At 45.8% G+C, this 18,889-nt stretch overlaps 1 long non-coding RNA gene across 1 annotated transcript; it reads right to left on the bottom strand.

The window, feature by feature from the left end:
• Positions 1 to 10,560: 10,560 nt before the first annotated feature.
• Positions 10,561 to 18,845, bottom strand: LOC310891651. Its single transcript, XR_014577659.1, has 2 exons — positions 18,149 to 18,845; positions 10,561 to 18,034 (listed from the first exon to the last, which is right to left on the bottom strand). It is a non-coding gene; the product is annotated as an uncharacterized lncRNA (long non-coding RNA).
• Between the last annotated feature and the right edge of the window lie 44 nt (positions 18,846 to 18,889).

Consider the following 18,889-nt stretch of genomic DNA (forward strand, 5'->3'; position numbering starts at 1 on the left):
TGTTTAAAAGTGCCAATGGTAAGCATTTCGTCCAGGGCAGCTGTGTCTCGATCATTAACTTAGCCAATTGTTGTTTTATTGTTTGATTCATCCTTTCTACTTTCCCTGAGCTTTGTGGGTGCCACGGAGTGTGGTATTCCCACTGAATACCTTTCAAGGGGTACATCCTTCAAATCTTTGTGGCTGGCGTATGTTCGATTATTTGCACACAACTGTGTTCCAACGGTCCTTCTTCTGGAACAGTTCCTAGAAATACTGCTGGATATAACAGGTTAGTCGTTTTCAAGGTTATGTCATCTTGTTCAGTTAGGATTGCCTGATATTTCATCATCCAGCTGGGTGATAACCAGTGCCCCCCCCCCCCCCCTTTGTTCCAAAACGGTTGTTACCATATGTGGTCCAAAAACTTCAATACGTTTTCCCATTTGAAGGCAAATAATTTTCTACTATCTTTATCAAGAGGTATGCAAAAGAAGGCATCCTTTAAATCTATCACGGTAAACCATTTATATTTCCCTTTCACAGATGTTAACAATGTGTAAGGATTAGCTACTACCGGGTGAATATCCTTTGTTATTTCATTTATTGCTCTAAGATCTTGTACAAATCTATACTCGCCATTCGGCTTCTTTACTGGAAAAATTGGAGTATTGTATTCCGATTTACATTCTTCCAGAATCTGATATTTGAGAAATTTGTCAATAATTTTCACCATTCCCATGCCTAGCTTCTATCTTAAGTGGATATTGTTTGATTCGAACAGGTTTGGCTCCTTCCTTTAATTCCACCTTTACCGGTTGTGCCAGTTTCGACTTCCCTGGTACATCTGTTTCCCGTACTGTTGCTATAACTGCATTTTCTACTTCTCTTGGAATATTAACAAAGGGTTTATCTTTGATCATTAGGATTTGGCCTACTTTGGACTCAGGTACCTTCATTATTAATTCTCCATCCTCAAAGGTTATTGTTGCATCTAATTTGGCTAATAGATCCCGTCCAAAGAGTGGCATCGGGCATTCTGGTACATACTAAAATTTATGGGTTAGTTCCTCACCCCCAAAACGCAAATCAAGGGGTCGTAAGAATGACCATTCTTCCTCTTTCCCTGTGGCTCCAATTATTGTAGTTGTCTTAGTTCCTAATCGTCCTTTTAAACTATTTAACACTGAATATGTTGCTCCTATTACATTTACAGCCTAATTAACACAGAGAAAGAAGCTCCCATAACCAACAAAAAATTCAAGCCTCTGTCTTCGTTTCCTAGCTTTATTTCAACTAGTGGACCTGCTAGGGTAGATGCCCCAGGTCCCCATCATTCCTGACTGTTGTTTGTCCTGCAGCCTAAGACAATTTCTTTCTGATATCAGGGGCTGATTGCCCTGGAAAGAGGTTAGCCAGTTGCCTCTCTCTCTCTCTTTTTTTTTTTTTTTTTTTTTTTAAGCCAGGTCCATTTTTTTTTTTTTTTCATTGCATTTCAAAGTTGGTCCAGAAATTCAAAAATTCCGTAAATTCCATAGGGGTTTCTTTTGGACCTTGTTGGAACAGATTCTCAATTCCCAATAGCCAATTTAACCAGATTTTAGTATTTACATAATTTCCGGGGTGATTAGGGTCTCAGTGAGGGGGTCGCTCAGGGGAATGCAATCGTTGAAAGTTCCCTGAGCGGTCCCATTGGCAATCTGAGCTCACACAGGAACTCAGGTTGTTTCAAGAGTTAGCTGCTTTTCTGTTTCCACGACAACTCTCTCGGACCCATCATGGTCCCTCCGCCCCAGAGGGCTCACACCGTGATTTTGAGATCTCAGCCTCGGGTTGAGGCGGAACTATTAGAATTCCTACATCCTCTTTCCCTGCTCATTCAGCATCAAAATGCTCTGTTAAATACTACATGCCACACAACCTTTAACACCTTCAACAACCCTTTTAACACTTCCTTTATCTTTCTCCAGCCCGTACTTTTCTAATGCCAACACCAAAGGCTCAGTCAGGGGCCAACTTAATTCCAAACCTTTTCCCTCCAACATGCTGAAACAACATATCACTATACAACATTTCATCCTATTTTCCTTCTCTCCTCAAAAACATTAATTGCAAGACACTGTTATAGTCGATTGATCCATAAAGTGGCCATTTAGTTTATATAGTGGCCACCATTGATTGCAATACTTAGTGAAAGTCCTCTTGCTTTCTGTGCCCCCATTTCTAACAATATCCTTCCAATGTGCCAATATGCACCCGAGGAGGCTTTTTTTTTTTTTTTTGGACGTCTTTGTTTTGGATTTTACCCATTTCCTTGATTTCCCATTCCCTTTTATTTATTTATATTAGTTACTGTCCCTTGTTTCAATTTCCACACAAACCATTTTATTGCAGGTTTTTACTATCTTTTCCTAATCTTCTTCCCAAATGTCCCAATTCTCTGGGATTAAACTCTTCTTTCCACATACAAACTTTACTATTTCAGATTATTAATGAGCCCCATTCCAATCATAAATCCGCAGGACTTCGGAAAAACACCTGAAGCACTCAGCCTTCTGTCTTCTAGACAAACAATAACACCTTTTCCACAAAATTTACATTTCAATAAGACCGAATTTCAAGCCAAATGCTAATTTTTCTCATGCACTTTGTTAGTAAGCCTACACAAAACAAGGAATCACTCCTGTGTATCCGTCAAGATGGGGGTTTAAAAAGGTATTGAGGCCTAAATAAATTCGCTCTCCCCCTTCTTACCGAATTCCCAGGGCTCAGGCCCGAACCACCAAAGAAGTGACTCTCCGTTCTACCACTTTGATAATCAGTCAGCCCCTCTCCCCCGATACTTGGGAAACTGACCGAACACCACCGCGAATATAGCCAAACTTCTAAACTGTTACTTAGATAATGCTCCCACCTTCCTCCTTGACACAGTCAAAACACTTAAGAACAAAACAGGATTACAAGATGCACCACCGGGGGTGGATTGTTAGGATATAGAGGTGGTAGGTTATCCAATGACTCCCATTCATCATCTTTTTCTTTTTCCTTTTTTTTTTTTTATTTTTTATTTTTTATTTTTTATTTTTTTGTTCTCTTCTTCGTCAAACTTCTCGTCTGCTTTTAGTGTAAATATTGAGGCTGGAAAAGGACGTGAGATCCTGATCCATAATCCTGCATAATCACTTTCCTCCTGGCTAAAAGGTTCCTTTGAATTAACATGTATATTTAAGGCCTGGCAAACCCAGTCTTCAAAGGATCCGAAAACGGGCCAAAAGACATGTGGTCTTAAAGGCTCCTTTGGCCATTCTGTCATACAATACTGAACCATTTTTAATTTACTTTTTCCCTTTTCCGGGGCCCCTATCGTTCCAATTTCTAATCATTATCCCTAATGGACTTTCTGGTGGTATGTCTGGTAATTTGCTCCCTTTTCTCTGGTCCCGGGTCTTCAATTTTGTCTGACCCATCTAGGAATTTTACTGTGGCAATTCCTACAGCCCTTGGTTGCCTTAGTGAGAGTGTCTTGCAGGGGGTTTAGGACCTATCACCCACCCACGAATCCTATAGGAATCGCTTCGGTCCTTCACCGGCCAAGTCCCTCGCGGGAGATTGGAACCGCGGTTAGAAGACCTCCACAATCGCTTCGGAACTACGTTCCGTCTCAGTCACACTCTCACACACACAGGCAACCGAAACCCACCCAACCGAACGGTATACGCCTTAAATACTTACGACTCCGTCGTCTTCGTTCGGATCTTCGCGCGCAGAATTACGGGCAAAATATAGTGCTGCAGCCGGCAAAGGGAGCTCATAAAAAAATCTAAATCTTTGCTTGCCCTTATTCAGGTTCAAGATGGCATTAGCCCCGACCTGACTCGAACAGGAGCCACCAAATGGTGGGGGCGCCCCTCCTAGATCAAGTCAGAATTCAGGAACCAAGACCATCCCGGACGAGCCCCCAAGAGTTATAAATGACTGGGTCCCAAATAGGATTACAATCAAAGTTTACAATTTATTAAATGAATAGAGGCAAGCAAACAGCGCTGGGTGCGCCGGGAGTCTCTGCTCCACCAGGACGCACACCTGTTACGTAAGGCGGCTGGTTTTTATGCTCCTAGGCTAATACATATTCATTACTACTTCTAGAAGAGGCAGGGTTATTATAATTGGTTTCCCGAATCCGAAGTCCTCCCAGGTGCGCCTGCTTATCAGTCTCTGTTAGTTTCTCGGGGGCCGCTCGGACAGGGAGGCTCATATTCTTCCTCCTTATCTAGTGGTCTCTTGGCCGGCTGTCAGAAGTTACTGCACGTCCGTGCAAAGTCAGCAGTTTTTCTCTGAAGAAATCCCTTTGTTCTCTTCTCGCCTAAACCCAGGCCTCGATGTTAACCCTTCACACCCCTCAGTGGCACAAATTGCTGGACTATTCCTTACAGTTGACATAGTAACTCCGGGATTTGGGTATCAACTGTCCGAGAAATCAGAACACCCAGGCTTCACAATGTGCCCAACATCGAGCTGTGCCAAGGGGGGGCGGAAGGAAGAAGCTTTCCGTTTAAGCCTTCAGAGCATCGCTCCATCACTACGTCAATTCACAGCCACCACAGCGTGCCGATGGACATCTTTCTGTGCCAAAAGAAACAAGTGCTTTGTCCTCTTGATATCAAAGGTAGCCACCTATAGTTACGGAACCATGCACAAGACCTTAACTCTGACCAGCAGGAAAACTTAGGACAACTGAGTGCAGATCCTGCCAATTTCTACCAGTTCCAACTGTGCTTTAAGTCTCATTGCAAAGCCTCAGTTAGAAAAAGGATCACCTCAGGGTATCCAACAAGAAGAAGAGTTGTTTTCTTTTTTTTTTTTTTTTTTTTTTTCAATATACCATAGGACTATGCAGTTCAATCATCAATCATCTTGGAAAGCTCAAGGAGGAGGTCATCCTCATCCTTCCCTGGGTCCAAGTCGAGCTTGGCTTCCAGTATGCCGTCTGAGAGTTCCCAAAGTAGCATCTCTAAATCCTCGTCTACAGATACGGGCGCGTTGCCTGTGGAACTCAGCCGGCGTGTCCTTGCTTCTTCTAGCTGGGAAGAAGCTGAAGTCGAGCTTGAGAACTCCATTGGCTCCACGGATTCTGCCTGGCTTCCAAGATGTGCTTCAGGTCTTGGCAGAGCAAGGAAGAGAACAATCAGTATATGCCATTTCTTAACGGGAAATCCCTTTTCTGCAAACCGGCTCTTAAAACCGTAGCCAACCCCTCCTGCACTTCAATCTTACCCAGGGATTATTATTCAATTAACCCAGGGCTACATTTAGAGCCCAATATATTAGCAGGTACATTTTTCAGTTTGGGGGTTTCTCTGTGAAGCCAGAGCACCCGGAGTCTAGCAAAGACGGGAAACCAACATGGCCTCCCGGAAGCCCAGTGTCCGAGAACTACATCTCCCGGCATGCTCTGGGAAAACAATATGGACTCCCGGAAACCCGGTGGCCAAGAACTACATTTCCCAGCACTCCCCAGAAAATTGAGCCTCGCAGCGTGCCGTAGGACGCCATTTTTTGCTCTGTTAAACATTACCGGTTTCGTGTTTATGGAGGGTTTTCCCGCCGTTTTGGGGGGTTTCCCCTCAATTTCGGGTTTTCAGCTCTCCATTTCAGAGTTCTTCCCCGCAATTTTGGGGTTCCTTCCCCTAATTTGGTGCTTCGCCCCCCCCCCCCCCCCTTTTGGGGTTCCCCCTCCATTTTGGGGATTCCCCCCAATTCCAAGCCCCCCACAATTTTGGAGGCCCCCACCATCCTTTCTTGGCCTGCCACCCTAATATTAAGGTTCTTTCCCCCAATGTTGGGGTTCTCACCACATGTTTGAGGTTCCTTCCCTTAATGTGGGGCTTAGCTCCCCGGGATCTGGGGCTTTAACCCCAATTTTGGGGGTCCCCCCCAAGTTTGGGGATTCCTCCCCAGGTCTGGGGGGGGGTCCACATTCAATTCTGGAATTTCACACTTCCATTTAAGTCTTCTTCCCCCCAATTTGGGGGTTCACCCACCCAATTTTGGGGGTTCCTCCCCTAATTGGGGGGGACACAACCAATTTGGGGGGGGACACAACCAATTTGGGGGGTCCCCCCAATTTTAGAGTCCCCCACCCTCCTTTTTTGGGTTTCCCCCAATATTAAGAGCTCTTCCGCCCAATTTTGGGGGACCCCACAATTTTGACGTTTCTTCCCCTAAATTGGGGCTTCGACCCTTCAATTTTGGGGGGGGCTCCCCCCTTAGTTTGGTCTTCCACCCTAATATTGGGCCTTAGCCCTAAGAACCCTGACCCCTAACACTACGGCTCCCACGGATCTAACCCTAACCCCTACCCCAAAAAACCCTAGAAACCCTAACCCTAAAAACCCTTACAGTCCTAACCCGATAAAATTTACCACACTAGACCTACGCCTAAAAGCCCTAACCCTAAAAATTAAGACCCTCTAAACCCTAACCCAAAACGTAAAGATTCTCAAAGCCCTAACGCTGGAGACCCTAACCTTAAAAAAAAAAAATAAGACCTTAAAACCCTAACCCTAAATACCTGACCATAACTAAAACCCTAAGACCCTAACCCTAAAAACCCTATCAACACTAAAACCACAAAATACTTTAAAACCTTAACACACTAACCCCCAAACCCTAACCCTTATAACTCCAACCCTAACAACCTTAAAATCCTAACCCTAAACCCTGGAAACCCTAACCCTGAAACCCAACCCTAGTGCCTTAGCCCTGAAACCTTAAAACCCTAACACCTTATTAGAAACACTCTGTAACCAATACCATAGGCTCAGGCAAGTATCTCAGTGAGGTAGCATTTTTATTCACGATTGCAATGGCAGGCGTCCCACAAGCCACCTACTAGTTCCATAACACAGTTTATATAATTTTTTTTTTCCTCTCGGTGACCAGGACCCTCCCCAGTTTCCCCATTGACTGGGTAATCCATGTTCACAATCTATCCAGTGCTTCACAGAAAATACACAGCTGCTGGCCTGTTACTAGTCAATTTTATTTTTTTCTTGACTGTTTTCCTCTTTGAGGTGGTAATGTTTCTTACACCGTGATTTCCACCCAATTGCTCTAAGGATTCTGGTTGTCTGCATTTTACAAGGTTGTCTGTTAAGCTTTCTTATCACTGCAAGCATATATCAATACCACCTTCCTTCCCTCTAAACGATGTAACTCTGTGCAAAAACATTTTTATTCCCACAACCTTGATCCCCTTACCCTAAAATCCTTATTCTCTTTAACCCTAACAACTCTAACCACAACCCTAACCCTTCATATCAACCCCCCGACGCTAATGACACTGACTAATGATCCAAACCCCAAACCCCAGGCAACCAACAAAGAAACCGACACAAAGCTGAAAACTACAAAAAAGGCAAAACCCTGGATACAGACCCCAAATCACAAACACGCTACCAAAATGCTACAGAAAAGCCCCAGACGCAGGCCCCAAGCACTACAGCTAGGCCCCAGAAGCTCTAGACACATCCCAAAGCCAAAATGCAATCCCCAAACACTACAGAAAAGCCCCCAAACACCAGACACAGGCTGCAGAAGTCTACAAGCAGGCCCCAGCCACACCCGGATGCAGACCCCAACTGTCCACAAGCAGCTCCCAACCCACCCCCCCCATGAACTGGACCCCCCACCACCACCACCCAGATGCATGCCCCAGGCCCCAGGCCTCAGCCCCAGCCCCCACACCCCAGACTCAGGCCCCAAAGGTGTACAACCAGCTCCCAACTGCCCCCCTCAAAGGGAGGCCCCAAAGCCTGCCAGAGGACCCTAGAGCGTACAAGCAGCTCCCAACCCCCCCGGCACAGGCCCCAACCCCCCCCCAGACACAGGCCCCAAAGGTGTACAAACAGCCCCAACCCCCCAAGACCCAGACCCCTACAGCGTAGAAGCAGCTCCCAACCCCATGCCCCCAAGGCACATGCCCCAACCCCTCCCCCAAGGCAGGCCCTAAAAGTGTACAAGCAGCTCCCACCCCCCCCCAAGACGCAGGCCCCAAAGGTGTACAAGCAGGCCCCTACAGTATACAAGCAGCTCACAACCACCCCCCCAAAGGCAGGCCCCAACCCCCTCCAGATGCAAGCCCGAAAGGTTAAAACCAGCTCCAACCCCCCCCCCCGCCCCGCCCCGCGCAGACGCAGGCCCCAAAGGTGTACAAGCAGTTCCCAACCCCTCCAAGGCAGGCCCCAAAAGTGTACAGGCAGGCCCCTACAGTGTAGAAACGCTCCAACCCCCCCCCCTTCCACCTCGAGGGAGGCCCTCCCCCCCCAGTATACACGAAGCTCCCAACCCCCTCTCAGAGGAATGCCTAAAAAAGTATACAACCAGCTCCTAACACCACCACCCCCCCCCAAAAGAGGCAGTCCCCAAAGGTGTACAAGCAGGCCCTCAAATCCCTTAGGTGTACAAGCAGGCCCTTCAAATCCCTTAGCCCCTGCGCCAGCTTTATTGGCGAGCAGCGAGGCTGGGGGGGGAGGGGGGCAAGACAGCCTTAAATAAAATACAAATATAGAAAGTGTTATAAATGGCTGTTATAAATCCAAATAGGATTACAATCAAAGTTTACAATTTATTAAACGAATAGAGGCAAGCAAGCAGCGCTGGGTGCGCCGGGAGTCTCTGCTCCCCCAGGACGCACACCTGTTACTTAAGGCGGCTGGTTTTGATGCTCCCAGGCTAATACATATTCATTACTACTTCGAGAAGAGGCAGGGTTATTAGAATTGGTTTCCGGAATCCGAAACCCCTCCCAGGGGCGCCTGCGTACCAGTCTCTGGTGGTCTCTCGGGGCTTGCTCGGGCTGAATGCTGGTTGTCTTCCTCCCAGGCTTTTGTCCTTCAATTGTCCTTCAGCTCCCCCTTCCTCCTCGTTTGGGAGCCTCTGCGCCGGATTTCAGAAACTCTAGCAACATCCCCTGCAGTAGTCAGCACTTTTCCCTAAAAACCCCTTTGTTCTCTTATCACCTAGACCCGGGCCTCGATGTTAACCCTTCAAATCCCTTAGTGACACGAATTGCTGGACCATTCCTTACAAAAGGAAGGATAAAATATGTAGAGGAGCAATGGCACACGCGAAAGCCCAGCGCCACGGGCAGAGGCAGCGAAGGTTGACGGCAGAACAGTGCTCGGTTTGAACACGGAGAGGGAAAGCGAGGGGAAGGTGGCCGAAGCCGGTCGCAGTCTCTGAGCTCTCCTCCTCCTGATTGTTTTCTCTCAAAGCCATTTCTGTCTGTGTGCGGGCACCCGGAGCCGGCAGAAGTCCCCGTGAAGTCCTTCGGCAGGACGGAGGGCTGCGTGGGCTCCAGTGAGAGAGGGAGTTAGGAGACTCTTATCAAGTAGAGATAGAGCGCTGACAGCGTTAAACTAGGATGCTACTTAGCGTCTTTGCTAACTATGGTGCATTGTGCCAATTAACTAAAGCAAGAAGCCTTGGGCCCCTTACCAAGGTCAGTCTCCTAATAAGAGAGCGAGCCTATCTTAAGAAACTGGGAGAAACTGGTCCTGCAGGTGGACAAGAGCCAAGGAGCAACTGAGTCTGTGCAAAGACAAGAGGTCAACTAGCGGTGACGAGGAAGAGTCATCAATCTTCATGCCCACGACCTCCCGTGCTGCCCAGCGCTGAATAAACATACCTACTTTACAATCTCACTGATTGTGGAGTCCCTTTTCCGCAAGTCACTAGCAGCGGTTTCTTCCGCAGAGGTTTTCCCAGAGCCGCTTCAAAGCTTCCCTCGCGGAGCTGGGGCGTCGCAGGGGGTCGTCAAAGCACGCACGCGCACACACACGCACACGCACACACACACACACAGGCGTTGTTGTCCAAACAGAAAGTATTTACAACAAATTCGACAAGCGGTTTTCCTCTGCCAGCAGCAAATGCCTGAGGGCCCCTACAGCTTCACAAATCATAGCACAAAGAGCCTAAAGTTCCTCTAAAATTTAGGGAAGTGATTCAAAATAGATCTGCTAGGGGAAAACGATCACTGGCGGCAGGGTACACAATACACGCGAGTCTCAGCTCTCCTCCGCAGGGTCAGTGCCCACGCCCAAGTGCAACGCTGATGGCACCCGAACATTTGCTGTAGCAGGCAGCAGAGCCAGCAGCTCAGGGGAGCAATTTTAAAAACCAGGAGGCACTTAAACCAACCCTTAATTGACCCAGTTACTGCAGGAGAGTCCCGACTACTCGCCCTGGAGTCCTACTGTCACCAGCAAAAAGCACCAACCAAAGCTTGGGGGAACTTTGGTACAGCACAAGAGAAGGGAGTGGGGGTAGCGTAGCCGTATCGCAGAGCTGCTGCTTTTCACACCATTTTATCATCCCTGATAATTGAAAGTAAGGCCGGGTGGGCTGACCCCACCACCACCACTCCTGGCAGCATGTTTGGTCCACAACGCTAGAATAATTATTTTGCTCCCTCCCGCCCCTACAGCTTCATCATCTGAAAAGATTACAGTCAAAACAATGGCATACACAAATTAAAGTCAAGAGTTGATGTTATAAATGACTGGGTCCCAAATAGGATTACAATCAAAGTTTACAATTTATTAAATGAATAGAGGCAAGCAAACAGCGCTGGGTGCGCCGGGAGTCTCTGCTCCACCAGGACGCACACCTGTTACGTAAGGCGGCTGGTTTTTATGCTCCTAGGCTAATACATATTCATTACTACTTCTAGAAGAGGCAGGGTTATTATAATTGGTTTCCCGAATCCGAAGTCCTCCCAGGTGCGCCTGCTTATCAGTCTCTGTTAGTTTCTCGGGGGCCGCTCGGACAGGGAGGCTCATATTCTTCCTCCTTATCTAGTGGTCTCTTGGCCGGCTGTCAGAAGTTACTGCACGTCCGTGCAAAGTCAGCAGTTTTTCTCTGAAGAAATCCCTTTGTTCTCTTCTCGCCTAAACCCAGGCCTCGATGTTAACCCTTCACACCCCTTAGTGGCACGAATTGCTGGACTATTCCTTACAATTCCTCCCTTTTTTTTTTTTTAATATCATCAATTCGTGTCTCTTCTTCAACTTTTGTTAGTAGCAGTTGGATTTCATCAGTCAGTTCTCGGGGTGTCCATTTCTTAAGCATCATTATCGACACATCACCTTTTCTCTCCCAAAGTCATCACAAACTGGGTGCTATTTATTATCCGCCGTATCAACAACGTAAAGCAAGGTATCATACAAGGTATAAACAATAATGTCATTACACCACATAAAAATAAAAATAGCATCCTTTTAACCCATGGTCCACCGGGCAACCATGAAAAGAAATCCCAATCCATACCCTTCCAAGTTTGTACTGGGACGTGGGCTAGCTTTTTAATTTCTTTTGTTATCTGCTTAACCACTTTTCCATTATCATCAATTTGTAAACAACAATTAGAATCGTTCAGTTTTCCACACACTCCCCCTTCTTCTGCTAGTAAATAGTCTAAGACCATTCTACGTTGAAAGATAGCATTCCTCATCTGAGTGGATTGATCAGCCAGAAGATCCAAGGTCGTCGCTGTTTAATTGGTTACAACTTCGAGGATAGCTTGCGACCTAATTATTCGGTTCAAATTATAAATAGGTTCTCGGGCTCCTGATACCAACTCATTCGGGTTCCAGGTAGCTGGCCCATAATGCTGTATGATTCTTTCAGGAGGCCATTCATCCTTTCCCCATTTTTGGGCACTATCCCCGGATAAGGAAGTATCAATAGATCGTTTTACTCTGTTCAGGTCATCATATAATCTTATTCCTAAATGATTTCCTTGTGTTTGTGACAATAAAAAGAACAAGGGTCTTATGTACCCCCCATAGCATATTCCCGACCAGTTTCCAGGTAGCCTCTTGTAAGCATGTTTGCCACACACCCAATAATGTCCCTTTAGGGCCCACGTCGTTTGGAAAAGGACCATCCCATCCATCTTTACCCTTTGGGGCGTGATAATACAGAGTGTCCTTGTTACCGAGTGGTCCTGTTACAATGTCTGCCCCGTTTGTACTCGTATATGCACGCTTCCAAGCTCCCACGTTGGGTTTCCACTTACAGTCACAATTCAGTTCTCTTTGGCGACCTGTCATATTATAAGCCTTTTTCGCCGTCCAATCTTGAGAGTGTGGGAAGCGCCTTCAATCAGGGGGTTGGGCCCGCTTTCAGAGCTTGTGTTACCATTCAGCCCTTCAGGGTGATCCAGCTCCTGGAAAAACTAATCACAATTTTATTATGGGTTTAAAAGGTTCTCATGTTATTTTTCTCAGGACAAACTGATCTTGGTGTGGGAGAAGTCCGGTCGAGGCACTCTCACTCGGCGGTCAATACCCATAGGGGTTGCCTCCCTCGGTAGACCATACACGCCGCAGTGGAGGGTCCTACCCCGGTCTTGCCTTCTCCCTTTCCTCCCTTCAGCCTTGTCCTCTTTATCCAGTGCCCTTAATTCATGCAGAACCTCATTGCTGGGATATCAGTTCCTCTTTAGTCTCAGTTTCAGTTCCCCAGGAGTGGACTCAACCCTCCAGGCTTCGGTAGTTATTGGTCCTTTTATTCTGGATGCGTGGGTCCAACCCCTTCTTGCTGTTCTCACAGCTGTTTCAGTAGTAAGTAAAACAAGGTACAGTCCCTCCCATCGGGGGTTCAATGATTCTTCTCTCCAGGTTTTTATTAAGACCTTGTCTCCTGGTTGTATTTTATGAATAGCAAATCCTAAAGGTGGTGTCTGAGTCATCATCCCAACTTCTCTTATCTCCTGTAATCTCCTTCCAATGGTAATTATGTATTTCTGGATACTATGATCCTCAACTACATTGTTCCCTAGGGGCATCCCTTGAGAATAAGGCATACCATATAACGTTTCATATGATGATAATCCAGTCTCACTGTGTGGTTTAGTTCTTATGTTTAAAAGTGCCAATGGTAAGCATTTCGTCCAGGGCAGCTGTGTCTCGATCATTAACTTAGCCAATTGTTGTTTTATTGTTTGATTCATCCTTTCTACTTTCCCTGAGCTTTGTGGGTGCCACGGAGTGTGGTATTCCCACTGAATACCTTTCAAGGGGTACATCCTTCAAATCTTTGTGGCTGGCGTATGTTCGATTATTTGCACACAACTGTGTTCCAACGGTCCTTCTTCTGGAACAGTTCCTAGAAATACTGCTGGATATAACAGGTTAGTCGTTTTCAAGGTTATGTCATCTTGTTCAGTTAGGATTGCCTGATATTTCATCATCCAGCTGGGTGATAACCAGTGCCCCCCCCCCCCCCCTTTGTTCCAAAACGGTTGTTACCATATGTGGTCCAAAAACTTCAATACGTTTTCCCATTTGAAGGCAAATAATTTTCTACTATCTTTATCAAGAGGTATGCAAAAGAAGGCATCCTTTAAATCTATCACGGTAAACCATTTATATTTCCCTTTCACAGATGTTAACAATGTGTAAGGATTAGCTACTACCGGGTGAATATCCTTTGTTATTTCATTTATTGCTCTAAGATCTTGTACAAATCTATACTCGCCATTCGGCTTCTTTACTGGAAAAATTGGAGTATTGTATTCCGATTTACATTCTTCCAGAATCTGATATTTGAGAAATTTGTCAATAATTTTCACCATTCCCATGCCTAGCTTCTATCTTAAGTGGATATTGTTTGATTCGAACAGGTTTGGCTCCTTCCTTTAATTCCACCTTTACCGGTTGTGCCAGTTTCGACTTCCCTGGTACATCTGTTTCCCGTACTGTTGCTATAACTGCATTTTCTACTTCTCTTGGAATATTAACAAAGGGTTTATCTTTGATCATTAGGATTTGGCCTACTTTGGACTCAGGTACCTTCATTATTAATTCTCCATCCTCAAAGGTTATTGTTGCATCTAATTTGGCTAATAGATCCCGTCCAAAGAGTGGCATCGGGCATTCTGGTACATACTAAAATTTATGGGTTAGTTCCTCACCCCCAAAACGCAAATCAAGGGGTCGTAAGAATGACCATTCTTCCTCTTTCCCTGTGGCTCCAATTATTGTAGTTGTCTTAGTTCCTAATCGTCCTTTTAAACTATTTAACACTGAATATGTTGCTCCTATTACATTTACAGCCTAATTAACACAGAGAAAGAAGCTCCCATAACCAACAAAAAATTCAAGCCTCTGTCTTCGTTTCCTAGCTTTATTTCAACTAGTGGACCTGCTAGGGTAGATGCCCCAGGTCCCCATCATTCCTGACTGTTGTTTGTCCTGCAGCCTAAGACAATTTCTTTCTGATATCAGGGGCTGATTGCCCTGGAAAGAGGTTAGCCAGTTGCCTCTCTCTCTCTCTTTTTTTTTTTTTTTTTTTTTTTAAGCCAGGTCCATTTTTTTTTTTTTCATTGCATTTCAAAGTTGGTCCAGAAATTCAAAAATTCCGTAAATTCCATAGGGGTTTCTTTTGGACCTTGTTGGAACAGATTCTCAATTCCCAATAGCCAATTTAACCAGATTTTAGTATTTACATAATTTCCGGGGTGATTAGGGTCTCAGTGAGGGGGTCGCTCAGGGGAATGCAATCGTTGAAAGTTCCCTGAGCGGTCCCATTGGCAATCTGAGCTCACACAGGAACTCAGGTTGTTTCAAGAGTTAGCTGCTTTTCTGTTTCCACGACAACTCTCTCGGACCCATCATGGTCCCTCCGCCCCAGAGGGCTCACACCGTGATTTTGAGATCTCAGCCTCGGGTTGAGGCGGAACTATCAGAATTCCTACATCCTCTTTCCCTGCTCATTCAGCATCAAAATGCTCTGTTAAATACTACATGCCACACAACCTTTAACACCTTCAACAATCCTTTTAACACTTCCTTTATCTTTCTCCAGCCCGTACTTTTCTAATGCCAACACCAAAGGCTCAGTCAGGGGCCAACTTAATTCCAAACCTTTTCCCTCCAACATGCTGAAACAACATATCACTATACAACATTTCATCCTATTTTCCTTCTCTCCTCAAAAACATTAATTGCAAGACACTGTTATAGTCGATTGATCCATAAAGTGGCCATTTAGTTTATATAGTGGCCACCATTGATTGCAATACTTAGTGAAAGTCCTCTTGCTTTCTGTGCCCCCATTTCTAACAATATCCTTCCAATGTGCCAATATGCACCCGAGGAGGCTTTTTTTTTTTTTTTTGGATGTCTTTGTTTTGGATTTTACCCATTTCCTTGATTTCCCATTCCCTTTTATTTATTTATATTAGTTACTGTCCCTTGTTTCAATTTCCACGCAAACCATTTTATTGCAGGTTTTTACTATCTTTTCCTAATCTTCTTCCCAAATGTCCCAATTCTCTGGGATTAAACTCTTCTTTCCACATACAAACTTTACTATTTCAGATTATTAATGAGCCCCATTCCAATCATAAATCCGCAGGACTTCGGAAAAACACCTGAAGCACTCAGCCTTCTGTCTTCTAGACAAACAATAACACCTTTTCCACAAAATTTACATTTCAATAAGACCGAATTTCAAGCCAAATGCTAATTTTTCTCATGCACTTTGTTAGTAAGCCTACACAAAACAAGGAATCACTCCTGTGTATCCGTCAAGATGGGGGTTTAAAAAGGTATTGAGGCCTAAATAAATTCGCTCTCCCCCTTCTTACCGAATTCCCAGGGCTCAGGCCCGAACCACCAAAGAAGTGACTCTCCGTTCTACCACTTTGATAATCAGTCAGCCCCTCTCCCCCGATACTTGGGAAACTGACCGAACACCACCGCGAATATAGCCAAACTTCTAAACTGTTACTTAGATAATGCTCCCACCTTCCTCCTTGACACAGTCAAAACACTTAAGAACAAAACAGGATTACAAGATGCACCACCGGGGGTGGATTGTTAGGATATAGAGGTGGTAGGTTATCCAATGACTCCCATTCATCATCTTTTTCTTTTTCCTTTTTTTTTTTTATTTTTTATTTTTTATTTTTTTGTTCTCTTCTTCGTCAAACTTCTCGTCTGCTTTTAGTGTAAATATTGAGGCTGGAAAAGGACGTGAGATCCTGATCCATAATCCTGCATAATCACTTTCCTCCTGGCTAAAAGGTTCCTTTGAATTAACATGTATATTTAAGGCCTGGCAAACCCAGTCTTCAAAGGATCCGAAAACGGGCCAAAAGACATGTGGTCTTAAAGGCTCCTTTGGCCATTCTGTCATACAATACTGAACCATTTTTAATTTACTTTTTCCCTTTTCCGGGGCCCCTATCGTTCCAATTTCTAATCATTATCCCTAATGGACTTTCTGGTGGTATGTCTGGTAATTTGCTCCCTTTTCTCTGGTCCCGGGTCTTCAATTTTGTCTGACCCATCTAGGAATTTTACTGTGGCAATTCCTACAGCCCTTGGTTGCCTTAGTGAGAGTGTCTTGCAGGGGGTTTAGGACCTATCACCCACCCACGAATCCTATAGGAATCGCTTCGGTCCTTCACCGGCCAAGTCCCTCGCGGGAGATTGGAACCGCGGTTAGAAGACCTCCACAATCGCTTCGGAACTACGTTCCGTCTCAGTCACACTCTCACACACACAGGCAACCAAAACCCACCCAACCGAACGGTATACGCCTTAAATACTTACGACTCCGTCGTCTTCGTTCGGATCTTCGCGCGCAGAATTACGGGCAAAATATAGTGCTGCAGCCGGCAAAGGGAGCTCATAAAAAAATCTAAATCTTTGCTTGCCCTTATTCAGGTTCAAGATGGCATTAGCCCCGACCTGACTCGAACAGGAGCCACCAAATGGTGGGGGCGCCCCTCCTAGATCAAGTCAGAATTCAGGAACCAAGACCATCCCGGACGAACCCCAATTGTTATAAATGACTGGGTCCCAAATAGGATTACAATCAAAGTTTACAATTTATTAAATGAATAGAGGCAAGCAAACAGCGCTGGGTGCGCCGGGAGTCTCTGCTCCACCAGGACGCACACCTGTTACGTAAGGCGGCTGGTTTTTATGCTCCTAGGCTAATACATATTCATTACTACTTCTAGAAGAGGCAGGGTTATTATAATTGGTTTCCCGAATCCGAAGTCCTCCCAGGTGCGCCTGCTTATCAGTCTCTGTTAGTTTCTCGGGGGCCGCTCGGACAGGGAGGCTCATATTCTTCCTCCTTATCTAGTGGTCTCTTGGCCGGCTGTCAGAAGTTACTGCACGTCCGTGCAAAGTCAGCAGTTTTTCTCTGAAGAAATCCCTTTGTTCTCTTCTCGCCTAAACCCAGGCCTCGATGTTAACCCTTCACACCCCTCAGTGGCACAAATTGCTGGACTATTCCTTACAGTTGACATAGTAACTCCGGGATTTGGGTATCAACTGTCCGAGAAATCAGAACACCCAGGCTTCACAATGTGCCCAACATCGAGCTGTGCCAAGGGGGGGCGGAAGGAAGAAGCTTTCCGTTTAAGCCTTCAGAGCATCGCTCCATCACTACGTCAATTCACAGCCACCACAGCGTGCCGATGGACATCTTTCTGTGCCAAAAGAAACAAGTGCTTTGTCCTCTTGATATCAAAGGTAGCCACCTATAGTTACGGAACCATGCACAAGACCTTAACTCTGACCAGCAGGAAAACTTAGGACAACTGAGTGCAGATCCTGCCAATTTCTACCAGTTCTAACTGTGCTTTAAGTCTCATTGCAAAGCCTCAGTTAGAAAAAAGATCACCTCAGGGTATCCAACAAGAAGAAGAGTTGTTTTCTTTTTTTTTTTTTTTTTTTTTTTCAATATACCATAGGACTATGCAGTTCAATCATCAATCATCTTGGAAAGCTCAAGGAGGAGGTCATCCTCATCCTTCCCTGGGTCCAAGTCGAGCTCGGCTTCCAGTATGCCGTCTGAGAGTTCCCAAAGTAGCGTCTCTAAATCCTCGTCTACAGATACGGGCGCGTTGCCTGTGGAACTCAGCCGGCGTGTCCTTGCTTCTTCTAGCTGGGAAGAAGCTGAAGTCGAGCTTGAGAACTCCATTGGCTCCACGGATTCTGCCTGGCTTCCAAGATGTGCTTCAGGTCTTGGCAGAGCAAGGAAGAGAACAATCAGTATATGCCATTTCTTAACGGGAAATCCCTTTTCTGCAAACCGGCTCTTAAAACCGTAGCCAACCCCTCCTGCACTTCAATCTTACCCAGGGATTGTTATTCAATTAACCCAGGGCTACATTTAGAGCCCAATATATTAGCAGGTACATTTTTCAGTTTGGGGGTTTCTCTGTGAAGCCAGAGCACCCGGAGTCTAGCAAAGATGGGAAACCAACATGGCCTCCCGGAAGCCCAGTGTCCGAGAACTACATCTCCCGGCATGCTCTGGGAAAACAATATGGACTCCCGGAAACCCGGTGGCCAAGAACTACATTTCCCAGCACTCCCCAGAAAATTGAGCCTCGCAGCGTGCCGTAGGACGCCATTTTTTGCTCTGTTACATTACCGGTTTCGTGTTTATGGAGGGTTTTCCCGCCGTTTTGGGGGGTTTCCCCTCAATTTCGGGTTTTCAGCTCTCCATTTCAGAGTTCTTCCCCGCAATTTTGGGGTTCCTTCCCCTAATTTGGTGCTTCGCCCCCCCCCCCCCCACTTTTGGGGTTCCCCCTCCATTTTGGGGATTCCCCCCAATTCCAAGCCCCCCACAATTTTGGAGGCCCCCACCATCCTTTCTTGGCCTGCCACCTGTTATAAATGACTGAGTCCCAAATAGGATTACAATCAGAGTTTACAATTTATTAAACGAATAGAGGCAAGCAAACAGCGCTGGGTGCGCCGGGAGTCTCTGCTCCACCGGGACGCACACCTGTTACGTAAGGCGGCTGGTTTTTATGCTCCTAGGCTAATACATATTCATTACTACTTCTAGAAGAGGCAGGGTTATTATAATT

The sequence above is a fragment of the Anser anser genome (assembly GCF_964211835.1).
Source record: "Anser anser genome assembly, contig: HAP1_SCAFFOLD_278, whole genome shotgun sequence".
Taxonomy (NCBI): domain Eukaryota; kingdom Metazoa; phylum Chordata; class Aves; order Anseriformes; family Anatidae; genus Anser; species Anser anser.